The 15,568-nt window shown below is 36.8% G+C and overlaps 1 pseudogene; it reads left to right on the forward strand.

Annotated features, from left to right (window-relative positions):
* The first annotated feature begins 13,934 nt into the window (after positions 1 to 13,934).
* Positions 13,935 to 14,053, forward strand: LOC120610921 (uncharacterized; annotated as a pseudogene).
* Positions 14,054 to 15,568: the final 1,515 nt, after the last annotated feature.

Genomic DNA, 15,568 nt, shown 5'->3' on the forward strand with positions numbered 1-15,568 from the left:
GGAGGGCTCGGTAGGGAGCCTAGCTAGTACTTGAGGAACAACCCAGCATGAACCTCCTGCGTTGCTTCTCTTTTTCCTCCTAGATCCCCTGTGGTGGGCTCTAGGGCAGCCTGAAACCTAGAATTACAGGTGGATACGGACAGAAAAGGCTTTGAGTAAAGCTCATACTTTCTAGCCAGAGGATTTAAACAGGAGAGTCCTGTGGGATAGAAGTCTTTTACCTTTCCCTAACCCACTCCAGATGAGAGTCAGCAAGGAAACAGCAGACGTCCCCTCCCCATCAGGGGCAGCAGCAGTGACGGAAGTAGCTCCTGTAAGGTGAAGCTCTTGGAATTCTCCCTATCTTACACCAAGTGAGCTTTAGCAATGAAGGGGCATCCTTCACCCAGTGCTGGTAAAGGTGGCCACAACAGGGCTGAGTCCTCGTGGAGTTTCCAACAGTAAGCACCAGTAACAAAGGGGGATTATTTATTTATTTTTTATTGTTTTGTTATAATCATTTTTTTAATTTTTCAATTAGAATAGTATGTTAGTTTCAGATGTACCACATGGCGATTAGACATTTATATAACTTACAAAATAATCACCCCGATGAATCTAGTACCCATCTGACACCATACATAGTTATTACAGTATTATTGACTATATTCCATAAGCTATATTGTACATCCCCATGACTATTTTGTAACTACCAATTTGTACTTATTAATCCCTTCTTCTTTTTCTGGCGACCATCAAAATGTTCTATGTATCTATGAGTTTGTTTCTTTTTTGTTTATTTTGTTCTTTAGATTTCACATGTAAATGAAATCAAATGGCATTTGTCTTTCTCTGTCTGACTTACTCTACCTTCTAGGTCCATCCATGTTGTTGCAGATGTTAAAATGTCATTCTTTTTTATGGTTAAGTAATAGTCCATCGTATATATGTACCACTTCTTCTTTATCCATTCACGTATTGATGAACATCCAAGAAGCCTCCATATCTTGGCTATAAATAATGCTGTAATGAACATATGGATGTACATGTTCCTTCAGAGTAGTGTTTTGAGTTTGTTTGGATGAATAGCCAAAAGTAGGATAACTGTGTCCTTCTTGTCTCTTTTCATAGCCTTTGTTTTAAAGTCTGTTTTGTCCAGGAATAAGTATTTCTATCCTAGCTCTTTTTTTTTTTTTAATTTTCATGAAATATCTTTTTCCATCCCTTCACTTTTAGTCTGTGTGTGTCTTTCAAACTGAAGTTTCTTATAGGCAGCATATGTGAAGGTCTTGTCCATTCAGCCACCCTATCTTTTGATTAGAGCATTTTATTCATTTACATTTAAAGTAATTGTTGATAGATTTGTAGTTATTGCCATTTTATTATTCATGTTTTTCTTCTCCCTCTCCTTCTCCTTCTCCTTCTTCTTCTTGTCCTTCTAACATTTCTTGTAGTACTGCTTTGGTGTTGAACTCCTTTAGCTTTTTCTTGTCTGGAAAGCTCTTTATCTGTTCTTCGAGTTTAAATGATAGCTTTACTATGTAGAGTAATCTTGGTTGTAGGCCCTTAATTTTCATCACTTTGAATATTCATGCCAATCCCTTCTGGCCTACAAAGTTTCTGTTGAAAATTTACCTGACATTCTTATGGGAGCTCCCTTATAGGTAAGTAATTGCTTGTCTCTGCTTTTAAGATTAAGATTCTCTCTTTGTCTTTAAGCTTTGGCATTTTAATTATGATGTGTCTTGGTGTGGGCCTCTTTGGATTCATCTTGTTTGGGACTCTCTGCACTTCCTGGGCCTCTATGTCTATTTCCTCTCCTAGGTTAGGGAAGTTTACCATCATTACTTCTTCAAATAGGTTTTCAATTCCTTGCTATCTCTCTTCTCCTTCTGGTACCCCTATGATGCAAATATTGGTTTGCTTGGTGTTGTCCCAGAGGCTCACAAAGGAGCACTATTGAGATACTATTTCTGCTATGGCCAAAAATGCAAGATGGTTGTATCTGCCTGAGCTGAGAGAGCTGAATTCTTAATCAACCCTATAGATAGTACAAATGAAGGAAGGAGACAGAATAGAAAATAATATTGAGATTTGGGTATAACCATGGAACGGGGAAGCCTGACCCTCTCTCATCATCCCAAATACTTACTGCTGTGCACTCCCTATCTGACTCAGTTGTAGACAGCCACCCACTGGGATGCAGCCTGAAGGCAAGAGAACATCAGTGGTTTTTCACTCTTTGCTTCACAGAGGCCAAGGTGCCACATAATGATCAGAGTAAGGAATAGAGTGGCAAGGCTGTTGTTAAGAGATAAGGCACAAGGGTGATGGCTACATTCAAGGATCTGGCAGAATATTTTCCTGTCACTGACAGAATACTAACAGATGAGCAGCCAGAGAGGCCCCAAACTTCCAAAATAATACCTTGAAATTGATCGCCTTCTTTTGTAATCCCTAGATGCCAGAACTCAAACCCATAGGAGAGAACTGCTAAAGCAGTATAGCCTTCAGAATAAAAATTCTCCTAGAATATACCTCCCTGGAGTGGCCACGAAGGCAAAGGACAATAGGGTTTCTTTTACTTGCAAGCTAAAAAGCCTTTACTAATACAAACAGAACTTTGGTCCTCTCCTTTCCTGGCTATGCTGTCTCAAAACGCCTTGTGCATATATTTCCCTCGTGTCTTCCCAGCCCCGAGATCTCCTCCATGGGTCATCCTTCTAAGTTCATCCCAGCCCTGAGAGTAAAACTGAAAACAGTAGAAAAAAAAGGCCTTATTACCTTTGAACCCAGCTGATATTGTAATGTTTCAAGCCTCATTGGCACCTTTCTCTCACTCTAAGAAATACCCCAGCTTTGATAAACTTCATCGCTACTGATTGCAGTTTCCTTATCATCTGTTAAAATGAGAGTTTGAACTAGATGAGTACTGAAGTTTTTTCCAGATTTGTCTGGGGCCCGGGACTCAGGCATCTCATTCACTAAAGTGCACCCTATTTAAAGACTATGGCATATAAATGGGTCCCTCTAATTCCCTAGCACAATGCCTTGCTTGTAGTAGGTTTCTTAGTGACTATTCCATTGATTACTGATCTGGGGCAAAGCCAGCACAGTTAAACCTTTCTCTATATAGGTTCATTTTGTCTTACTGTTCTTGCCTTAGGCTGTTGTAGTCTTTTGACGAAGGTCTTAAATTAACAAGCTCATTTCACATCTAGAACTAAAACAACCCTTCCTGTTCTCACCATTCCAAATGAGAACAATTTCATCCCTATCACTCCAAGATCCCTTGCCCCCAAAAGCTCAGATACCAATTAGCCTCCACTGGAGATTAATAAACAATACAGTAATGACAGATAAAAAGACTAATTCTTTGGCTGAGAGAATCACTTTAATTAATTTAATCCTGGCTGAAAGATCAGCTGTGCTCAGGCCTGCTCACCAGCAGGGCCCATTTATCCCAGTCTGTCCCTTCCTTGAAAGCCAGGGTGTGCTTGGGAGCAGGCACTTAAGCAACAATGAGAAACAGATTGTACTGTCAGGCTTCATTAAAGGTCATCATTAGTATTCCAATTTGAAGACCGTTGCTCTAGCTCAACCTTTCACCAATTCTTCCCTAGTGCATTGTGAAGTTTGGTTCAGCTGTGAAACGTAAAAATTCTCCCTGGGCTTCCTGTGTCAGGATGGGTATCATTTGATGCCTGTCGCTCTGCAGCTTAAAAAGCAAATCCCCTGGGAAGTGATAGTCCCCGGACTGTATTTGATAATCAAGTCATGTGCAGCTGCCTGGGATCTGGACATTTCAAGGAATGGAACTTCCTAGGTCTCAGCTATAGCAATCAGAAATAAGATGGCTTTGTCATCTTCCCCAGGAGCCTATTCCAACTGTTCTCTTGCAAAAGAGCTGAAAAAAAGTTTTTTTTAGTGGAATCAGAGCTAGTGACAAATAGGAATCACTATCAAAGTGGGAAATTGCTCTGGGCCAAAGGCTCAGTGGAGGGACAGGAAACTGCCGTGGTCATCTTTTAAAGCCAACAACCCTCAGAGCACAATCTCAGCTGGCTTTGGGGAGACAGTTTCCACCTGCTCGCTTCACGCAGGATATGAAATTTTAATCTTATTTCTCTACAAACTTCCAATTTGTAACCACTTTGCCTCTGCTGAAGCAATTTTTGTTTTTAGGTGATTGTGTGTACAGGGGTAAATTTTTACATGGTTTTTACCCTTTTTCCTATTAAGTAGAGCAACAGCCTCATCTCTCCTTGTTTTCTAATTAGGCCATCTCTGCCAGGCACTGCTCTATTACCTTTCTTTTCTGACATTTCTCTCAGGTTTCTTCAGCAGCTTATTTTGGTTGTTATTCTTTTGATTCAATATGCTTGTCTCACACCTCATTTCATGCTGGGCCATGCTGTTCCTTTTCAGAACCCGTATCTCTTTTGCCCTGGATTCTAATCTCCAAATGAATGTGCCCTTGGAATCAATCTTTATCCTTCTCTTTTCACTTTATTCCAACCTTCTCTCTTTCTTCTTTCTCTCTTTCCTTCTTTCCTTCTCCTGTCTTCTCTTCTCTTCTCTTCTCTTCCCTTTTTTCTTCCTTTTCCTTTCCTTTCCTTCCTTTTTTCCCCTCTATCTCTATCTCTCCTCTCTGTCTCTCTCCAACCCCCCATTCCCTCCTTCTTTCATTTTGTCATTGTTCGGTTGGTAAACAATGTCTAGGAGAGATAATGTTAAAATAGAGAAATAAGTGGAAAAATCTGTGCTCAACCACACTTGTCAATGAACAACTTACGTGCAGAGTGGTACATTACTGACAATGAGGTCTCACTGGGGGCATTTTAACAAAATCAAGGGAAAACCAATTTTTAAATAAGTGAGCCAAATGAAGCCTAAATCTACTTTGCTGCGTTGTTTCTGTTTGAGGATTTTCCAAAGCCGTATATTTTGAATGGTCCAGTGTTAACCATGAGGATGAGGTCTTACCTCAACATTCACAGATCTGGTGATCTCCACTCTGTCCTTCCAATCTCAGCCAATGCCATTGTTTCCTTGTGGCTTTCTCTGGCTTTCCTCTTCCCAGTTAGAAGTAGCAACAGCCTCTGCTGTGACCTGTAGCTCTACAAGTGCATCTTGAATGGCAGCAATTTTAACATGTCATTCCAGCTTCTTGTTTATGTGTCTATGAGTACCTTGCAAGCAAGGATGGGTTATTGTCGTTTGTTTTGTTTTATTTTTGTTTTGTTTTAATCCTTATAACCCTAGCACAGGCCTGGCAGAGAAAGAACATTCAGTAAAAATTGACTCAAAGAAATTTTAATCACCACAAGGCCCTCAGTTCTCAGGCCACCAGATTGTAAGTTCCATGAGGACACAGATGGCTCAGGACTGCACCCCACTTCAACCAAAGTATTTTTATCTACTTTACATATCAGGCTTTGAAGAAAGGCATCTGAAGTGCAAACATTTTTAAACCAATGTACTATTTGATTTCTAATGATTTTTACAGATTGGAGTTTCTAGGATTCTCTGAAAACTTCCAAGTTCTGATTTTAAGTCTCACTGGAAATAAATGTGAATCTCAGAAATAAATGCTATAAGGAAGTACAAACATCCCTACCCACTGCACCTTTCTTGAACTGCAGAGGTTTTACCTGCTCAGCGGAGACCCTGCATGTCATATCAATGAGACGAATGGGAATTTGGAAACTTCATTTGGGTCCTTCTTGGTACTCATTAGTGGTGTGCTGTCTGGATGCCCATATCATGCTACCCTTCAGACGCAGGGAGGTCTTTTCCAGATGGCAGGCTCAGTTCTCCTTGAAAAAGGCTTTAGTGCACAACTTCCTGTTGGTGGACATTCGCCATTATTTGGCTGCCTAGCATCTAGTCCCACTACTTTTTTAGATGACTTTATTGCAATATAATTGATAAACAACAAAAAAAGGGCATATGTTTAATGTATACAACTTGGTGAATATTGACATGTTTATACATCCATGATACTATCACCATAATCAAAGTAATTAACATATTCTTCATCTTCAAAAGTTTTATTAGGTCTGACCTTTTTAGTAGTAAGAATATTTAACATGGGATATACCCACAATAAATTTTTAAGTGCACAATAGTATGTTATTAACTATAGGCACTACGTTGCAGAGCAGATCTGTAGAACTTATTCATCTTACATAACTGAAATGTTATATACATTGAACAACAATTTTCTTTTTCCAACTCCTGGCAACCATCATTCTATGCTCTGCTTTCACAAGTCCCACTCTAAGTTTGACTAATCCTGTAAGTAGAATTCTACAATATTTGTCTTTCTGAGACTTGCTTATTTCATTTACCATGTCTTCCAGGTTTATCCATGTTGTTGCCAAGGATAGAATTTCCTTCTTTTTTAAAAGCAGAATAATATTCCATTGTATGTATATGCTACATTTTCTTTAACCATTCATCTGTTGATAACTGTTTGGGTTGTTTCCATATCTTAGCTATTGTAAATAACACTGCAATGAACTTGGGAGTGCAGATATCTCTTTGAGATCCTGATTTCAATTCTTTTGGATATATACCCAGAAGTGGAATTGCTATATGAAACAGTAGTTCTTTTTAAAATCTTTTGATGAACCTTCATACTGTTTTCCATAGAAGCTGAACTATTTTACATTCCCACCAGCAGTGCACATGGGTTCCAATTTCTTCACATCCTTGCCAGTGCTTGTTCTTTCTTTATTTATTTATTTATTTTATTTTATTTTATTTTATTTGATAATAGCCATCTGAACTAGTATGAAGTGATATTCCATTGTGATTTTGATTTGCATTTCCCTGATGATCAGTGATGTTGAGCACCTTCTCATATACCTGGTGGCCATTTGTATGTCGTCTTTGTAGAAATGTCTATTCAGGTCTTTTGATTATTTACTGATTGATTGCTTGTTTGCTTGCTTGCTTGCTTGCTTGATATTAAATTGTAGATAGTCTCATTTCTTATTTCCTTTCCAGATATTTCGCTTTTAGATGTGGTCTTGATAAAAGGTAGTAGCTAGCTACTATACTAGAAGACCAAAGTGCCAGATTTCATTCTCCATTCCATGTACAATAGAACAGACATGTGACTTCCATTTAACCAATCAAACACCTTCTCCCAGGACTTTAAATCTTGAGCAAGTAGTGCAAGGATTTGGGAGAGCTGGAAGTCATCTGCATTACAGAGCAGACTTTGGACTAGACTGCTGGAATGGCTTGGCCTGTGTAGTGGTTCAGATGCTTAACCTTCCAGGTCTCTCATGCTTCTTTCACTGTCTTCAAACCTGGTCCCGCAGCCTCCTGTCAATTCTGTGAGCACCTGCTATCTATCTAATAAATTCCTTTTTTTAAAAAAAAAGATTTTTATTAAAATATAGCTAACATACAATATTGTTTTAGTTTCAGGTATATACCATAGTTATTCCTTTCTTTTTTTTCTAATATAGCCAGAGTCTGCTTTTGTTGGTGCAATAAAAAATCCTAATGATACTCTCTGCAAGTTCACTTTCCATCTGCCTCTCCCTCTATAGATTTTGCTATGAAGACAGTGGTGTATGTGTCAGATGTTTAAAGGGAGGGACACAGGTGAAAGAGGTCTGAGCTAAACATCATTGAATCTTATACTTCAGTTTCTCTCAGAGTGCCTTTGGTATAAGAATAAACAGACATGCTTTATAAAGTAGTTAGCTTAAGCCCTGTAATTATTTTAGGCTGTGATTGGAATATCTGGAATAGATTCCCTTTCAAGCTTTCTCTTTCAGGGCTATCTAATGGTCCCCAATCTTCAGTGCACCTAAAAGTTACTTGGATTATTGTTAAGACATAAGATTCCTGGATACTCTCTCCACTGTATACCTCAAGATTCTAGTTCAATAGGAGATTCTGATGAGAGTGATCTCAGAATTATGCTCTGAAAAATCCTGGAAACCATCCTGAGGATAAAACCATTACATAAAAAAGGAAGATTAGAGAAATTCAGAGAGAAACAAAGGGAGAGCCCTAATCGAGCTATTCTTGAAGCTACACATTTAAGAAAGAGAATACATTCCTTGTATTATTTAAGCCAGAATTAAAAATTGGTTTTCTATTATTTACAATTGAAAGCCGTCTGATATAAAAATATTTTCATCTCACATATCATATGATTGAATAATCACAACCACCCCCATGAAGAAGGTTTCAGTTTTATTTCTAATTTATAGATGATGACACCTGCTAAAAAGGCTGGAATCTTTGCTTAAATCAAGCATAATTTAGAGCTAGATCCATGGAGTTAGGTCTTATTGAAGCATAGTGATCCTCTATTACGGAAAATAGGATTTTTTGCTCCTATTCTTACTGGATTTATGTTCCACTACCTTCCCGAAGTCTTTTCTGAAAATTGGGTCCACGGTGATATTCATTATGTGGCTACTAATTACGAACAGATTCAGTGCTACAAACATAAAATTTAATAATTTTTAAATGGTTTAATGTTTCAGTTTTCTCTTTTTTCCGCCCAACTCTACTGTGAGCTCTTCAAAGACAAAGACCATGTCTTGAATCCTCACATTCCCCTAGAAGATGCTTGATCAATAATTGCTAATTGGCTGACTGAATTAAAACACAAGGACAGGGTAAACCTAAGGGTAAAATAAACTATAGTTTATTCATAGATATAACTGAGTTCTAGTAGTTTCTGACACATAGTTTGTCCTCGATAAATTTTTGCCAAGTGAATGAATGAATATCAATTGAGACTTTCTATTATAGTAAGACTCCATACCAATGACATTGGAGGATTGACTTTTTGATGAAACACTGAAAAACAAACAATAGGTTAACATAGTCTTGTCTTCAAAGAGTAATGCTTTTAAATTGATAGAAATTTGAAGATTCTCACTGGAAACTGTTACCATCAGTGCTAGTAGCACTAACCATGAGATGTTTATAACTCATCTTCCACATAACTTAAGATCAGTATTTCTATCTGTTGTAAAGTACAGAATAAGAACTGCAATAACTCAATGAAAGTTAAAGCTTGCTCACATATGGCAGAAAGATCAAAAATGTAAGGAATCCAACCACTGCTGAAAACCAGAGAGACATTCTAAATTTTGTAATATGTGCCTACCACGACTTAACAGAATTAATAATTACAAAATCTTATATGTTGCCTATGTCATAAAAGTTCAAAAATCTGCTCTTAATTTGGCATTTCAATATGACATGATAGAGTAGACAAATATTGGTTTAGACTAGAACATCTGATTTCATTTCTGGCCCTCTTACCTGGTATAGACCTTAAGCAAGTCATGAACCTGCCTGAGACTTCTTTCCTCTTTTGTAAAATGGTGATGAAAATAAAACTCATTCCATTGAGTCATTTTGAGTGTCTAATTATGTAATATACAATGTAAAAGTACTTTATGTAGTAAATATATCTATCACTTAGGAGGATTTATATGGCAAGAACAGAAAATCAATTTAAAGTAGCTTAAGTACTGTAGAGAGAGGGTGTTGGCTTTTATAGCTGAAAAGCCCTGAGATGGATTAGGTTCCACCTCTTTTCTCTACACACCTCTGCTCTGCTCTTCTGATTGGGTGTATTTATTATCAGGTTAGCTTCATTCTTAGTCCTAAGATGGCTGCCAGCAGTATGCAGGGCAATGGACTTTCTCATTGACATCTTGAGAAGAAAGATGATTCCCATATCCTTCAAATAAAAGTTCTAAATTTTACTGTGATTGGACCACTGGTGAATAATGCCAGAGGTTAGGTTATCCAGATTGGCCTGGAGCAATCAGGTCTTACCTCAAGACCAAAGAATGAAGTCATTACCACTCAAAGTACCTAGTGACATTTTCCAAAAGAAATTTAGAAATGGCGGGCGGGAAGGGCAGGAATAAATGCTGAGTGAGCACAAATCTCTGTTCCATTGTATAGATGGCACAGCTTTATATTTGATGAATATTAGTGTCATAGCACAGTTTGGTATATATCTGTGTAATCTATTTTACAGTTTTGTTTTAAGTAATTTAAGTCATAATAGTTCCTTCTTTACTTTTTGTTGCCAACTTTGAAATGACTGAGATTACTCACATGATGAGAGTCATATTATACATTTGTTTTGTAATATGTAGAAAAGCTTAGAAAACTGTGAAGCACTAAGAAATGGCAAATACTTTCCTTGCTATTTTGCTTGTCAGTAAGGTCCTTTGACTTTGGGGATGCTGACTAGCATCTTAGGATCATGTGATTTTCTGAATAGTCAAGTTCTTTGGAAATTAGATTTATTCATAAAAGATATGCCCTATAGGTTCCAAGGAAAAACTCCCCAGCCCAGCCCTTATTAGACAATCTAGCCTCAGGCTTTTCTAAAACAGGTGGCTCACTGGCTCCTAGTATAATAGCACTAGTCATTTTTGTAACAGCTTAATTCGTATAATGATTTACAGTTCACAAAATGTTTGAAAAGAATCTAAGAGCAATGGATGAGTGTTGAAATTTTGTCGATTTCATACCTAGAAGGTCAGACTCCTGAATGAGTTTTATGTCTAGTGTATTGAAAACAATCATAACCAAAATTCCTAGTAGCATAATTATTTAAGATCTAAATTCTAAATTTTTATTTCAAAACTTCCTAAATATCAGAAGGCTTAAGATAAAAGTCTGAAGCTTTATAATTATTACATATACCTTAGTTCATTAGATTCTCACAACCTCCTTTGAGGTAGGTAAGGATTATTAGCTTTACTTTGCCGATGAGAAAACTGAATCCCAGAAAGAGTAAAGAGATTGCTGAGGTCAAATAGAAAGTGTCAAGTCCAGGTCTTTGGATTCCAAGTTTAATGATCTTTCTACGACAACATGGTATGTACATTTGGAAATTTATGGGAACCACTACAAAAATATCAAATTTACTTTGGACTCTAGGAAAGGGCTTAAACATCTGGGTTCATAAGTGCCTAGAATCAATTAGTAAGATAGGAGTAGAATCTTCATCCTGGGGGAGTTTTACAAGGTCAGAAGAGTCTCCAGCTTAATTCAAACAGAGGCTGCAGGAAGAATTACATGACTGAAAGGCTCATCCAACTCTTAAATTCTTGAATCCATATTTCAAGAGCATATCATCATTCCAAGAGCTTTGATTACATTGTCAAAAATGACTTACCCATATAAAAGCATCTGTTTCTGGCAATTAACATGTTTTACTAACAATTGGGTCCATATTTGAACTATGACCACAGAAGGAACTAATGTTCTCTGGCAGTCTATCTTATCCTCAGGAAAGAGAGTAATACCAAACAAATGAATAAATGTTGGCCATGTCAAAAATGAGTGATCTCCATGCAATTCCAAGAAAAAGGGCCATCCAATTTTAAATTGAGGAATTTGGTTTGCAGAGGAAGTTATCCATGTGGCCACTATCAAGTTATCCATTTGATAACCATTCCTCTCTTTGAGTTAGTTTAAATCATTAGTTTTCCTACAAAGAACACATATTTGTTTTTTGTTGTGTATAGTCCTTGTAACTCAAATATTTGCAGCATGCATTGCACTACAAAAACACAATAGATTTAAAATAGTAATTTTGATACCTGTTTTTGTAGCATATTAGAAAACTGAATGATTTCATAATAAGCAGAGCGAAAGTAGATGCTTTTGAAGTTACTGGAGAAGATGGTGAATCAGTTCCGATATAACATGGTTATGTGGGGATTATTTTTGTTGTATTAGCATAACAAAACTATTGCCAAAGTTACTGTTATCTTCAAATAAAAGATTGTGTTTGGATTTTTTGAAAAATAAGCATGAGTAATTATTTTAACACAACAAGCATGTGTTTATTTTAAAATTTAATTACTATGTTTTCATTTCATTTCATTGATTTCCATATAGTTGGATTTGTACCAAAAAGGATATGAGGCAGAATGCTATATTTTAATTAACAAGTAAGATTTTTTCAAAAATGCACATACATAGAGTATTTCAGATCAACAAAAGAAACTTGGAATACTAGCAGCTAACTTCACTCTCTTCTCTTTGTTTATATACAACTTGGGAGTAAACTTAAGTCTCTCTACTTTTCAGTTCCCAAATGAATTCCTGATTCAGACTGAGTTTGTCCAGGCCAGTAGTAGAAATCTTTCTGAACCTGCAGAATGTTTACTGCTATTAAATGTTAGATTCTCAGGCAACAATCTTTCCAGTCCTTGGTGCTCTTTTCTTTAACATTTCTTTGCTGAGTGATTTATCCATAGTGATTTATTATGATAGACATCATGCCAGGATGACTGGTACATGCCCAGGTGAATTCTTTTCATCAATTAAGGCTTGGCAGTCTTGTCATTTGGAAAAATAAGGACTACTATTTTTATCATTACTATTGTTATTAGATCAGGTACTGGGATCTGACAAGAAAAACGGTATTATGAATTCCTAGCTTGCTGGGCTCTACTCGTAAACCTTTCTTTAATATCATCTTAACACATAATAGGACAATTTCATCTGTTGTGATTCCGCAAGAACTCTAATTTCTATATTCAAATGAGTTATATTATACAAATCTCCATAGTCATTAAATTGCTTTTCAGCATGAGAATCAATATGGCAGAGCTAAACTAATTATACTTTTTACCCATAATGAGGATGAAAATAAACCATTTGCTATTGTAATCAGATATTTATTACTTATCTTGTTCAGAATGATAAGTATTATGAAAATAAAATTTGGCAATAATGATAGTTATCAGTTATGCTGCAGCTATTATGTCCCAGGTGCTTTCCATACATTGTCTCATTTAATCCTCCCAAAATCCCATGTCCCCATACATTCATTTGACAGAAAGTTTGTACCCTTTTACCAACCTTCCTTACTTCCCCCACTTTCCAGACCTTGACAAACACCCTTTTACTCTTTGTATCTAAGAGTTCAACTCTTTTCTTCTTGGTGTCATGTTGCAATGCAAATCAGTGTTAAGGATTTCAAACAGTTGGTGCTGAGATATTTAGCACTGCACTGCCCTCTTGTGCTTTCTACCGACTTTACAGCATCAAGACAACTAAAATCCCTTCACTGCCTTCCTCCCATTCAATCTGTCTATTCTTCAGTCAACAGTTGAGTTTTTCTGATAGTTTTAATTTTAGAAGGCTCTTAGCAAATAATGGTTCCTTTGTCCATGCGAGAATCCTTCATGCTTTCTCCAGTATACTTAAGATTTTCTTCCCTTCATTGCTCTCTCTTCAGTAAATTGCATAAAAGTAGTAAAAAGACCCAAAAGCAGCTGGTTTCCAAGAGCTCAGATGTTTAAAAGGGAAATCACAATATTTATTGAACTGAGAAATTGACTATGTTCTGGTAATTCATTTTTATAATTACTCAATTATGAATTCCCAGTTATAAATAATGAATCACCGTTAGTTTGATCTTCTGAGAGCAAACACATTTGACGAATGACCAAACTGTTGAAAACCCCAACTCAAAGGCATCCTTAAAATGACTTAAACAGGATCAAGAAAAGAAACTCTGAGTTCTTTAAAGTGACAAAAATGCTAAAAGATGTATAAGTCAGTGAAGATTTGAAAGGTGTGGAAATGTGCCACTGATACATGGAGCCACAAAAGACTGAGATCGTAACTCTTTAAATATGTGGTATACCTGGCAGTATTTGTGTCATTTCTGGGAATATCAGTTTTATAATATGAGGAAGACTAGGAATGGATTCAGATCTTGATTCTTCCATTTATTATTTATTAGTTGTGTGATCTTAGCTGAATTACTTAATAGTTTTTACTCTTTCTTCATCTGTAAAATGGGAATAATATTTGTGCCTGTCTCATCTCTACTTCATAGAACTATCAGGAGTATTAAAAGCTAAGACAGATAAGATACAGGAAGCACTTAACACAGTAACTGACACAAATTAAGAAATCAAGTCTACGGCCATGCCACCCTGAACAAGCCCGATCCCATCTGATCTCGGAAGATAAGCAGGGTTGGGCCTGGTTAGTACTTGGATGGGAGACCACCTAGGAAGATCATGTGCTAAAGGTGTAAAAAATAAAAAAATAAGAGATTGTAAGCTGACAAGGTCCTTGCAAACTATGAGATCAACGAAGAGTTGCCCTGCCTAAAAAAAAATTTTTTGAAAAGAAATTAATAAATATAACTGCTCTATCAGTCAGGATCCTTTCAGTTGCATATGATTGGAACAAAAGAGAATTTATTGTCCTGAATAATTAGATCAGACAATGCCTTCAGGCCTAATCTCTCTCTGTATAATTTCAGTTGAAATTCAAGGATGGGTACTATCTGAATAAGAATTAATAGACACTGAGCTTTTAAATATGACATGGTTTCAAATACTTTGCATGGGTTATCTTGTTTAATCTTCACAGCACCCACAAGGTAGGTACTATAATCATCTCATTTTTCAAATGAGGAAACTAAGGCATAGAGAGGTCAATAGCTAGAAAGTGACAGAACTAGGAATTGAACCCAGCAGTCTTACTCCAAAGCTTTTGTGCTTAACCATTACACAAACTTCCTCTGAAAACAAAAGGTGAATAGCTGAAGAGGATAAGCAGAGTTTCAAATAAGAAAAAATAAAGTATTATGAAAATTTTGACTTCCGATGTTACTGATGAGTTCAACACAGAATTGTGGGTTAATTTACCTTTGCACCCACAGCATCTAACTGTATGCACACAGAAAGCAACTAATAAATGTTCGACAAATGAATTGAATCATCACTGGCAATGTCCTTTACCCTCTTCCTTCTCCAACATTGTGTATTTTATCTTTTTCATTTGTGAACTACCTACCTCATCTGAAAGTATTAGCCAATAAACTTATGCACGTAGTTATTTCATTTTTAAAAAATCAAGTGAACTAACAGTAAGCATCCTTATATAAAAAGATCAGAGATTTTCTAATACTGGGTGGTTCCCAGGAAAACAAATATTTTCACATCTGGCGCCCTCTTGTGCTTTGTGTGGAAAGTAATCAAGAGTGCTGATGTTTCCAGGGAACGGAATCTGGATTGATTTTCTACCTTGTACACACATGGAACAAACACAAGCACGCATGCGCATGCACACACACACACACACACACACACACACACACACACGCAAACACAACCTTACAGATTAAACTTTTGTTTTCCTTCTCTTCTTTTTACTCTAATCAGTGCTTGTGTCAAGAATTGTAAAATGTTATGTCACCTGGGTTTCCCTAGGCCTACTAAGCTGTAATTAATCTTATCAGTTTGACTTTCCTTCAGCTCCTATTCCTAGAGGCTCACACAACCTATAAAATGCATTTATGTGTTTTTTGGAAGTATGCATCATGTGTTTTATCTGGCAAGATTGTTTGCATTGATATTCATTCTCTCTCTCTCTGTCTCTCTGTCTCTCTGTCTCTCTGTCTCTCTCTCTCTCTCTGCCCCCCCCTCTCCCTGCCCCCTACTCTCTCACGCAGGCCAAAGGTCTGAATTCCTTGAGAAGTTACAGCTGCAGGTTCTCATAGGAAGAAAACTCATCTCCTCTACTCTCTTTTCCTTTACTT

This window comes from Pteropus medius, unplaced genomic scaffold (assembly GCF_902729225.1).
Source record: "Pteropus medius unplaced genomic scaffold, Ma_sr-lr_union100, whole genome shotgun sequence".
Classification (NCBI taxonomy): Eukaryota; Metazoa; Chordata; class Mammalia; order Chiroptera; family Pteropodidae; genus Pteropus; species Pteropus medius.